The 11,166-nt window shown below is 40.9% G+C and overlaps 1 long non-coding RNA gene across 1 annotated transcript; it reads left to right on the forward strand.

Annotated features, from left to right (window-relative positions):
* Nucleotides 1–9,556: 9,556 nt before the first annotated feature.
* LOC141834353 (uncharacterized) lies at nucleotides 9,557–10,932 on the forward strand. The gene is made up of 3 exons (XR_012602317.1): nucleotides 9,557–9,621; nucleotides 9,754–9,823; nucleotides 10,706–10,932. It is a non-coding gene; the product is annotated as an uncharacterized LOC141834353 (long non-coding RNA).
* The last annotated feature ends 234 nt before the right edge of the window (nucleotides 10,933–11,166 follow it).

Below are 11,166 nucleotides of genomic sequence, written 5' to 3' on the forward strand. Positions count from 1 at the left end.
ACACAGTAGCTGATTCTACAACAGAAGCCGAGTATATTGCTGCATCAGAGGCAGCAAAGGAGGCAGTTTGGATCCGCAAGTTCATTACTGAGCTTGGGGTGGTTCCTAGCATAGCAGACCCAATCCAGCTCTATTGTGACAACAATGGAGCGATTGCGCAGGCTAAGGAACCTCGCTCACACCAGCGGACCAAACACATACTACGGCGCTTCCATCTCATTCGAGAGATCATCGATAGAGGAGATGTGAAGATATGCAGAGTACCTACAGATGCTAACATCGCAGATCCCTTGACCAAGGCTTTGGCACAGAGAAAGCATGATGGTCACACTAGGTCATTAGGGCTTAGACCCTATAGTGATTGGCACTAGTGCTAGTGGGAGATTGTTAGTGAGAGCCCTAGAGCCAATCATGTGATGATTGTTGTATGGACTCATTGTATCATATTTCTATATTTATAAAGGCATTTCTTTGGTTATTATACTTACTTGTATTGGTGCCAAATAACTAAGTATAATAATGTCCTTGAGTAGTAGGTTCATATCTATATCAATCGATTGGTTGAATCGATAGTGAGATGATATAGAGAACACTACTCTAAAGCATTCCTAGTCAAGTATTAACATTCAGGGACAATGTTAATGCATAGAGACTAGCATGTAGGTCAACACGATGACTTGATCTCACAAGTCATGGATATGAGATATCAAGTTGACACATGGGTATGCATTGGAGAATGTATACTGAATGACCCGCCATGAGAAAGTATCATGGATCGTTATATGAGTGTCATATACTTTCTCATGTGGCTATTAGTATGACTATTAGTCCTTGGACCTGAAGTCACCATGGTTCCCAACATAAGGAGTTGCATACTTTGGCTTCGTCAAACGTCACCCGTAACTGGGTGGACTATAAAGGCGATTACTGGGTATGTAACGAATTATGTAGTGGGATGTGAGTGATGTAGATGGGATCTATCCCTCCTATATGACGGGAGTGATATCTTAGTTCTTGATAGAGTGAGATCACTAAAGTGCATGGCCATGCCCAAATGAGTCAACATGAGATGTTGAGCTCGTTTGATTGAGTGAGTCTACTTGGAGTTCAAGACATAGATTGATTAGAGGATGACACGGTCTATGCCTCGGTTTAATCAATCTAGATATCAAGGATAGAAGGACATTTGTCACATATTGTGAAGAGTCACAATTAGTAGTCACAAGGTGATGTTGGATCTCAACATTCTTGTAACTTGGGTAGTAGTGATGTGTTGCTAGATACCGCTCACTACTTATGCACCTAAATGAGTTTAGGGCATTGCCAACGTTACAAGAACCTATAGGGTCACACACTAAGGGCAATTAGATGGAGATTAGATCCATATGATGGATCAAGAGGATTGGTTTCATGAGATGAACCAAGTTGGGTTAAGAGTAATCCAAGTTAGACTAGTTGAGTTAGACTCAAGTTTGATTCAAGTGTTGAATGAGTCTAATTGAGATTTGATTCATTAAATCAATTTAAATTAATGAATAGAGATTCATTAAATTGAAATTGATTTGAATCAATGGTTGGATTTGATCAACCATGGAAGATATAGTGGTTAAGTTTGACTTAACCAAGAGGAAGAAGAAAGTCAAAACTTGACTAAAGTCAAGTTTGACTTGACCAAATGCCATGTCATGGTGACATGGCATGGGGCCGGGTTGAGATGGTCAATGATGATCCACATCATCACTTGCCCTCAACGTTGAGCACTTCTTCTTCCTCTCCCTCTCAACCTCACTGACCGAACCTAGCAAAGAGTGCTAGCACACTCTAAGGTTCGGTTCCTCCATCAATTTGTCCGTGTGGATACCGATAGAGAGAAGGCGCGTGACTTCTTCGAGATCCGGCGAAGAACGGAGCGTGCGGGATAAGCGAAGGGCTTCGCAACTAGGGTAAAACTCTAACCAAGTAGATCTAGTGTAGATCTAAGTAGAAACAAGTTTCGTATAATTTTTGTTTGCACGAGATCCTCGGTTAAGGGCTACGGGGTTTCCGCAACGCAAAATCAGTTTTTGCAACCCGTAAAACCCAACAAAACCTCTATCCACCCAAAAGAATTCTGTTAATCTAAAATGGAATTCAGTTATTACCCAATAGAATTTCTGTTAAGAATTATGTTAAGAATTTTTGTTGATAAATTATGTTAAGAATTTCTGTTAAGAAATTCTGTTAAAAAATTTTGTTATGAATTTTGTTAAGAAATTTTATTAAGAAACTGACAAAATTTTATTAACAAATTTTGTTAGAATTTTTCTAAACTTCCTACAGTGGCAAGGCTATAAAAGGAGAGGGGAGGGGCGGCCTAAACAAAACAAAATAACCTAATCTTGAGTTGTGGTCGGCGCCCCCACATAACCAAATCCATCCCTTTGTCCAAGCTAGGGTCGGCGCCCCTTCTAGTTTCTCCTTGGCTCTTCTTCAAGCTAGGGTCGACGCCCTTGGTGTCTTCCTTTCGGTTCTTCTAGGGCCGGTGCACACCTTCTCTCCCTTCCTTGCTAGGGCCGGCGCCCAAGAGAAGAGGAAGAAGAAGAGAAAGAAGAAGAGAAGGAGGAAGAAGAAGAGGAAGTTTTTCCTCTTGTTGCCATCGGTTTAGAAGAGAGAAAAAGAAGGAGTTGGGTGGAGTTCATCTTGGTAAATCGTCGCCCACACGACGTTCAAGAAGAGGAGAGGAATACAACAGAAGATCAAGAGGTCTTCATCCTAAACCATCTTCCATACAATCCCAAGAAGAAAGGTATAATTTATTTATTCCGCTACATGAGTTGTTTTTCTTTGTATAGATCCTGAACTCCAACACAAGAGTCCACTGATCTTTTGCTTCGATCATGTGTGCTTCGATTGGTCAAGAACTTGCTTGATCGATCAAGCACATGTCTGATCAAACATGTGAAAGGTCGCTTGGAAAGGTTCTGTTCCTGTGCAAAATTTTTATATAGGGGAAATTAACAGAATGAAATTTCGAGCGTTAGCGCCATCAAGTGGTATCAGAGCCATGTTTTCTAGCTCTGTGTGATTAGTTTCAATTATTTTATGCACTTTATATATACAAGTTTAGGCAGAATAATAGTAGGATGTGCAATTAGATTAACTTTGTGGTTGCAGGCATTCCTAGTTCCAACTATTATGGCCTATTGTGTGTTGTGTTTGTGTTGTGTATGTGTTGTATGTGGTTGTTTGTCGGGCATGAGGTTGTAATTGTATTAATTAAATACAACCAGTTACTGTATTAGTTTAATTTACTTTTCGATCTAGATTACATGTACACTCCTTCGTGGAGTATAGGATCGATGGATGTAAATTTTATTTTATATTATTGCGGCTTGTATCTTGCTATGCGTGGTGCTATGATGAGGACCGGAGGCGCAGCGGAGAAGGAAGCAAGATAGACGCGACGGCATCCATTGGTGGCATATTGAAGAACGACGGATATTGAATGAGGCCATAATAGTTGAAATTTATTTTATATTTATATTTATTACTTTTTATATGCTTTTTTATATATATTATATCTTGTAATGTATGCATGCTAAAATTCCTCATATTAAATAACTAAGTGGGAGAGGGATTATTTAAATAAATCTCATGGTCTCCATTACTGGTTTGTAAGTGATGCATTCAAACTTGCGCGTTGGCTTTAAGTGTCTTCCTCCACATCGGATGAGTTTGTTTGCAGATCACTAGATCAAACTTCCTTTATGGATGATTATAGGAAATTATTTAGGTATGTGTGATCTTCTCCATCTGAAGGGGCACAATCCTAAATAATGGACTTAGTATCAAGTAATGGTATACACTTAGGCACATTTAATAGTATCCTCCCCATCGGAGTCACTGCTATTATTTGTGTGGCCAAAGATAAAACAACTATTAATTTTATTTGTCATAAAGTTAGGTTGACAAGATAATAAAATTAATGGGTAAAACCTCCTCTTACAAATGTTTGAATTCGTATACGTCCACACTATCGTGGCATACGAAATTTACGTGTTTTGAGGTGTTGGTGAATTTAAATTATATTGTTTGAGGAATCAATATTAATTTAAATTCTAAATTTTTGATCAAATATTTTATTTTGTGATTCTCAGGATTTCAAAATGGCTTTCAACTCCACTTGCTGTTATTCTAAAAGAAAACAAACTTACTGGTCTGAATTATATTGATTGGAAACGAAACTTGGACATTGTCTTGATTGCTGAAGAGTACAATTTTATACTTTTTGAAGTCTATCCTAGCGTGCCTGATATAGATTCTAGTGAAGAGGAGATAGAGAGACATAGGAAATGAATTAAGGCAGATGAGATGGCGCGGTGCTACATTTTGGCTTCTATGTTAAATGTGCTACAACATAAACATCAGGCCATGCCCCCTGCCTATGACATGATGCTCAATCTCAAAGAACTCTTTGAACACCAGAATCGGGCTACCAGGAAGGAGGCCATGAAAAAGCAGTCTAGACATTAGAAGGTAGACTGTCCTCGTAGAAACGAGAACAATAGAGGTATATCTTATTCATTAGTTGGTGAAACATGTTTAGTGGTGTTATCTACCGGTACCTGGTTTGTAGATACAGGAGCCACTGATCATGTCTGCAATTCTTTGCAGGGGTTCCAGGAAACTCAATGACTACGTGAAGGGGAGATTACCGTCTACATGGGCAATGCTACAAAAGTGGCGGCTATTGCAATGGGAGATGTTATTTATCTTTTGATAGGAATAAAACTTTGATTTTGAGAAATTATCTTTACGTACCATGTTTTAGAAAGAACTTGATTTCAGTTTCTAAATTATTTATGGATGGATATTCTGTTTCTTTTGATGACAAAGTTGTTGTCAAGAAAAATAGGGTGGTTATCTGTTTTGGTACGTTGGTTGGCAATTTGTATAGTCTTAATCTAATAACTCCCACGATGCAACAAATGAAAATTAATAACACATCTTCTAATTCTAATAAGAGAAAGCAACCTTCGAAAATGAATCAAACATATCTTTGGCATCTGAGGCTTGGTAATATTAACTCGAGTAGGATTCAAAGGTTAATAGCCGATGGACCTTTGGGTTCACTAGTGGTGGATGTTGGTGCAAGGTGCACTCAATGATCGAACCTTGATTTTGATAATGGCACTAGGTTCAAGTTAAGTGTGTTGTTGGGCCAATATTATTTTTCTAAGTGTGCAGGGAGCACAGGTTTGACCTAAGTCCTAGTGAAGCTAGGCATTGGAAAGCCCTGATCTGGAGGATCAAGCGGAAGTCTTCGCAGAGTCAGAGCACCAGGTGAAGTTTGGGCTGGTCAGGAGCACCAAGCCGCAGCAAGAAGTCTGGACTGGTCAGGAGGACCAGGTCGCAGCAGAAGTCTGGGTCAGTCTGGAGGATTGGACCGCAGCAGAAGACTGGGCTAGTCAAGGAGGACCGAGTCGCAACACAAATCTTGGAAGTCGAGGATAGAGCCGAGCAAAAGTCCAACGAGTCTGGAGGACTCGATTGGTATCAGGTAAATTCTCCTGAGAGGAGTGGGTGAGGACGCGTTCCTAAGTGGAACAGTAGGCGTCGGTCTAACCCAGGGTTTCACTGGAAACCTGAAGTTAAGACCCAGAGTTAGTTTTTCTAACTCTACCCTATTTATTTTGCATGTTATTTGGCTAACTTTCTTACAGGAATGGAAATTCTGATTGTATCATACTTCGGGCAAAAAAGGTTGATTTTTGCACTTGGAGTCGACCCAGATGAAGCCTGAGTCGACTCAAGCTGAGTATGCAAAGCTCCGGAAGTCAACTCGTCAGAATTCCGTAAACTCGGATTAGAGTCAACTGGAGTGTGCTTCTGAGTCGACCGGAGACTAGAGTCGACCCAGAGAGGAGTCGAGTCAAATCATCCAGAGATAAGCAAGCCACGGAGAAAGCCTATCAAGATATATGCCACGTAGGACTGGAGTCGACCCAGATGGGACTCGAGTAGACCCGAAGCTCAGTCGCCGCACAGAATCGGGATCTGGCTGACGTGTGAGTCGACTCAATGAATAGTTGAGTCGACCCGAGCATCTTATATAAGTAACCTTCGACTAGCAGCTAGAATTCACTCCACACGACAACCCTAATTCGCTACGCTGCTGATACGATGGCTCTGCATCCTTCTGCATCCATCCGTTGAGCCGCTAAGACACCGAAACCCCGAGACCGCATCAATTCGACATCAAAGCATCGGCCACCCTTCGATTTTGGTAACATTGTATTTATTTCTAATTTCATTATTGTTACCCATTGTACGATTTTTGTAATCGCTAACTTGAGTCCGTAAGGCTCATGTTAATTAGTGAATTGCCCGACGTAAACGGTCGAGGACTGTGGGCCTTGGAGTAGCAGCTTCATGCAGTGAACCAAGTAAACCTCCGTGTGCTGTTTTCTATTTGTATTTTCAATTTCTCCTGTGCAACTTGAGATTTATCGAACAATTCAAAAACGGTCGAAGAAGTGCAACGCGCTATTCACCCCCCTCTAGCGCGTAATACGATCCTACAATTGGTATAAGAGCGCGGGGTTCTTGAATTTAGTGTAACCACTGATCGAGAAGTTTTTGATCGAATTTTAATTTTTTTGCTTCTTTTTTTTCTATTTTTTTCCGCACTACTAAATCCAAGACCGAGTCTTGGAATCTTGCTTGCTTTTCTTTTTTGGTGTGCTAGACAAATAACCCATCAGGAAGGTTTCAGCACCGCAAGACCTCCCTTGTTCTCGAGTGATGACTTTTCGTACTGGAAAATCAGGATGGAATGTCACTTGAAAACACAGGTCAAAATGTGGATCATCATCCAAACGGGATTCACAATCCTGTCTAAAAACGATGGTTCTCCATAGTCTTGCGAGCACTGGGATGCTTCCACCCAGAAGAAGATTGAAGCTGACGCCAAGGCCACACAGATGCTCTAGTGCGGCCTAACCAAGGAAAAGCTCAATCGGGTGGGTCCATTCAGCAGCGCTAAGGACCTCTAGACCAAATTGATCGAGCTCCACGAGGGAACCGACGACACGAAGGTAAGTAAACGCGACCTTTTAGTGAATAAATTGTATAATATAAAAGTGCTTGAAGGGGAGACCGCGAGCGGGCTACACGCAAGGATCCAAGACATCCTCAATGGCCTCTACGCGATCGGACACCGAGTCAACAACCGCGACATAATCAGGTACGCCGTTAAGGCATTCCCAAGAAACAACTTGTGGGCATCCATGGTGGATGCTTACAAAGTTTCTAGGGACCTTAGTAAAATAAAATTAGATGATTTATTTCCAAATTTGAATTACACGAGCAGTCTAATACGAAAGTGCAGGAGAAAGGTATCGCTCTGTTTGCAGGTACCAAGAAGCGAGAACTGGAACCTGCAGAATTGTCCGACTTTGAAGTCAACGACGAGGTAACAACGGAGCTAGTAAACCTCATCCGCAAGATGCTCCAGAACAAAGGTGGAGTTCGACGGTCGGAGATCAAAAAGGTTGTCAACAAGACGAAGTCAACAACCATGCGGGAAGACCGAGTCCAAATGCTACGGATGCGGGAGGAAGGGTCACTTCGTCGCCGACTGTCCGAAGCAACGGAAAGGCAACCGCAAATTCAAAAAGAAGGCGCTGAAGGCGACTTGGGATGAGTCATCTTCCGAGGAATCGGACGAGGAACCGACGATGAGCTTCCTTGCCCTACTGGCCCAAGACGAACCAAACCAAAGCGACTACGACTCGGACACCGACTCAAGCCACGGATCCATATCCGGTTCAGAAGGCCCGACCCCTAATGTAAGTTCTGTGAAATTATTTTTGATAATAATTAGACTTAGCAAAAAATTGGCTAAGTCCGAGTCCCTAGTTGAATCGCTCCAAGAGGAGTTAGTACTCCTCAAGGAGAAAGTCAACGCTGAGCCACCGACTCAGAATGAATCGGTTGAGGATTCGATTCGAGTCCAACTTGAGGAAAAAAATTCTCAACTGAAGATGCATGTAAAATACCGAAACTTTTAAGGGTTAAATTGTAAATAATTTAATCCTAATTGGATATGATTAGAAATTTTACATTGTGGAAGGGAATGAATTCGTCTTATGAAGACGAAATGAACGAAAGTGATTTCGTTCAAATCAGAGATCAAATGAACCAGTTTTGAACCAAATTGAACCAACTTGGTTTGGTTCATAATGGAAGAGGTTTTGACAAAATAAAAGGGATAAGAAGATTTGACTTGCGAAGACGAATTGAACACAACTGGTTTGGGTCAAATCGGAGGTCGTTTGGTTAGTGAACCAAGCGAACCAAGATTAAACCAGATTCGCTATAGTAACTGATTCAATGGTTACGATAAAAACTTAGGATTTAAACTGATTTAGCTCAAACCCGGGCCGCCAAATGGGCCGCCGAATGGACCGCCAAATGGGCCGGGCCGGGTCGTTACAATAAAAAGGCGCCTTTTTATTGTAACGACCCGGCCCGACCCATTTGGCGGTCCATTCGGCGGCCCATTTGGCGACCCTTGTGGTCGTCGACCGTCGACCGTCGACCGTCGACCGTCGGCCCGTCGACCGTGTCGTTACTCATCTGGACTTCCCACCCCTCGAAGTGGGTTTTTGCCTTCCCCAGGATTCGAACTCTAGACCTCCAGGCTAAGTACTAGAGTTTATGAATCCTGGTACCAAGTGTTTTCAAGTTACTGTGATTTCTCGTAAAAACATGAAATCGCGCTGGTTCTTCTTCTCTTCTCTTTCCCCGATTGCGCGCCGATCCAATTCTTCTCCTCTTCCCCGATCCGCTTCTTCTCCTCTTCCCCCCGATCCGCTTCTTCTCCTCCTCTTCCGATCAGTGCTTCTCCTCTCTCGGTCGGCAATTCCTCTCCTCCCCTTCTATCTTCGATTTTGCAATCGGTGCTCCGTTTCTTCGTCTTCCTCTTCGATCGCGGCGGGCAGAAGCTAGGGATTGGTTGCCGATTGCTTGCGAGGCAACTAGGGCCGCCGGCGAGTGGAGAAACGGCGGAGCAGCATCGGCAAAGGTCACGACGAGCATCAACATTAAACGCGTTCACGCAACCAAACGGCGGAGGTGGGAGAGGGCGATCGAGCGAAAGAGGTAAGATCTAGCTTGGATTTTTAGAAGTTAGGGTTTCTTGATCTTAAGTTCTGTGATTTAGGATTTTAGAAGCTAGTTTCTTTGGTTCGATAGCAGAGCATAGTGGATCTGATCGCCAGAAAGTCAGGTGGTGATTCGGCGGCCGGAGGAAGAATCTGATAAGTCCAAGCTAGAATTTCCATTTCTAGGATTGAATCTTGTATCTTGGCCTTGAATCTTCCCTAATCTTGGATTGTTTTCTTCTCCACAAATCATGTGTTGAGATCCGATCAGATCAAGGTTAAGGGATTTCGGTAGAGAAGAGTAATTGTAGGGCTTGATTAATATTGATTAGAGGTAAATTCCTATTGGATGAGTTTTTGGATTGTATGGGTAGTTTTGAGGGAGATACCGATTAATCTTCTTTTTCACAGCTTGTTGCTGTGATTGGAACAAGTTCAAGAGATTGGATCTGGTTGTCGAAGCCGAAGCAATAAGGTGAATCCGATGAACTAATCCCTTTCTGTTTTATACTTGGATTGGTAGGGTTCTTGTTGTTTGGTGAATCAGTTCTTACTCTATTAGGATTGATTCGGTTAAAGATAAATTACTGTTGGATTTAATTGGCAGATTATAGCTTGGTTCTTAATCTAATTGGATCATGTTTTCTTGGTTCGGTAGCAAGCAAGAAGAAGAAGAGGTAAGCTTCTTTACTTGCATTCGGTTAATTTTGTTTGATCATAATTTGGTTAATCTGGGTTGGACCAGTTGAACTATAGTTGATCCTTAGCTTTAGTTTAAACTGACTCGTATCAAGTTAACTTGATCAGTTAGTTTAGATTTGATTGAAGATCAATTGAAATGAGTTTAACTTGTGTTCGACTAACATGATTTAATTGGATCCTAATTGAGCCTTGGAATGGTCTGTAGGATTCGAATTGGGTTTCAAACCATAAATGGATTAATCAATTTTAGGATTTATTTACGATTTGAGTAATCGAATACCTATTAAATGATTATTAGTTTGATTTGGGAATAAGAATTAGATTAAGATCAATTAGGTTATAGATAACCTAAATTGGATCGAATTAGGGTTGAACCCAAATGATTTGATTGGTTAACTAAGGTTGAGCTTATCCCTTAGATTAGGTTATGGATAACCTAAACTCGGATCTAATTAACCACGATTAGTTTGATTAGGTTATGCCTATTAAATCTAACATGGGTTAATTTAGGATTGATTAAATAGGGAATTAACTATATTAATTGATTAATGAAATTAATTAATTAATTAGTTAATCCCTGTTAGTATCAATCCTAAAGATTGGATTAGTCTAACCTAAGATTGATTGATTAGCTTAGGTTTGATTAAACATGAGGTTAGTTGTATTGATCGATTCGATTAATACAACTAATTAATTGATTGATTAAACCTTTGTTAATATCGACCTAAGGATTAGATTAGTCTAACCCGAGTTAAGGTTAGTTAAAGAGGGTTAAAGTAACCCTTAGAGTTTTCTTGATTGGATTAGGATTTCTTTGATGTATCACTACATTTAGAGTTGTTATTACTCTTTTGCAGATCCTTGATTGATTTGGGACTTCGATATGATACGAGGATATATTTTTGGAGGTTCTATTCGACATACGGTATCAGGTGGATAGTCTACTGTATTTGGTCAATACAGTTCCTTTCTTTTAGTGCATGCTTCCTTTCATTTTTGTTGATTAGATTACCTATCATGCTCCTATACTTGTTATAGATTAGACGCTTATGATACTCATGTTTATCACATGCTTGTCCTTATTTCTTTGACCTTAGTTTCAGTTCTGTTGATACCTTGATACTTGAGATCATCGTTTACCTATGATTAGGTTGGATTATTTCTATTTCTGTTATATGATCATCATCATTCTGATACTTATGATCAGTAGGGTTTTTCCTTTAGTACCTACGCATGTTAATTAACACGGTGTTGATTAACATGATAGAGGATGATTATTCTTACTTGTTCATGTCATCATGACGCATGAGCTTGATTG

The sequence above is a fragment of the Curcuma longa genome, chromosome 9, assembly GCF_044706935.1.
Source record: "Curcuma longa cultivar G26 ecotype Majalengka, Jawa Barat chromosome 9, ITB_CL_G26_1.1, whole genome shotgun sequence".
Taxonomy (NCBI): Eukaryota; Viridiplantae; Streptophyta; class Magnoliopsida; order Zingiberales; family Zingiberaceae; genus Curcuma; species Curcuma longa.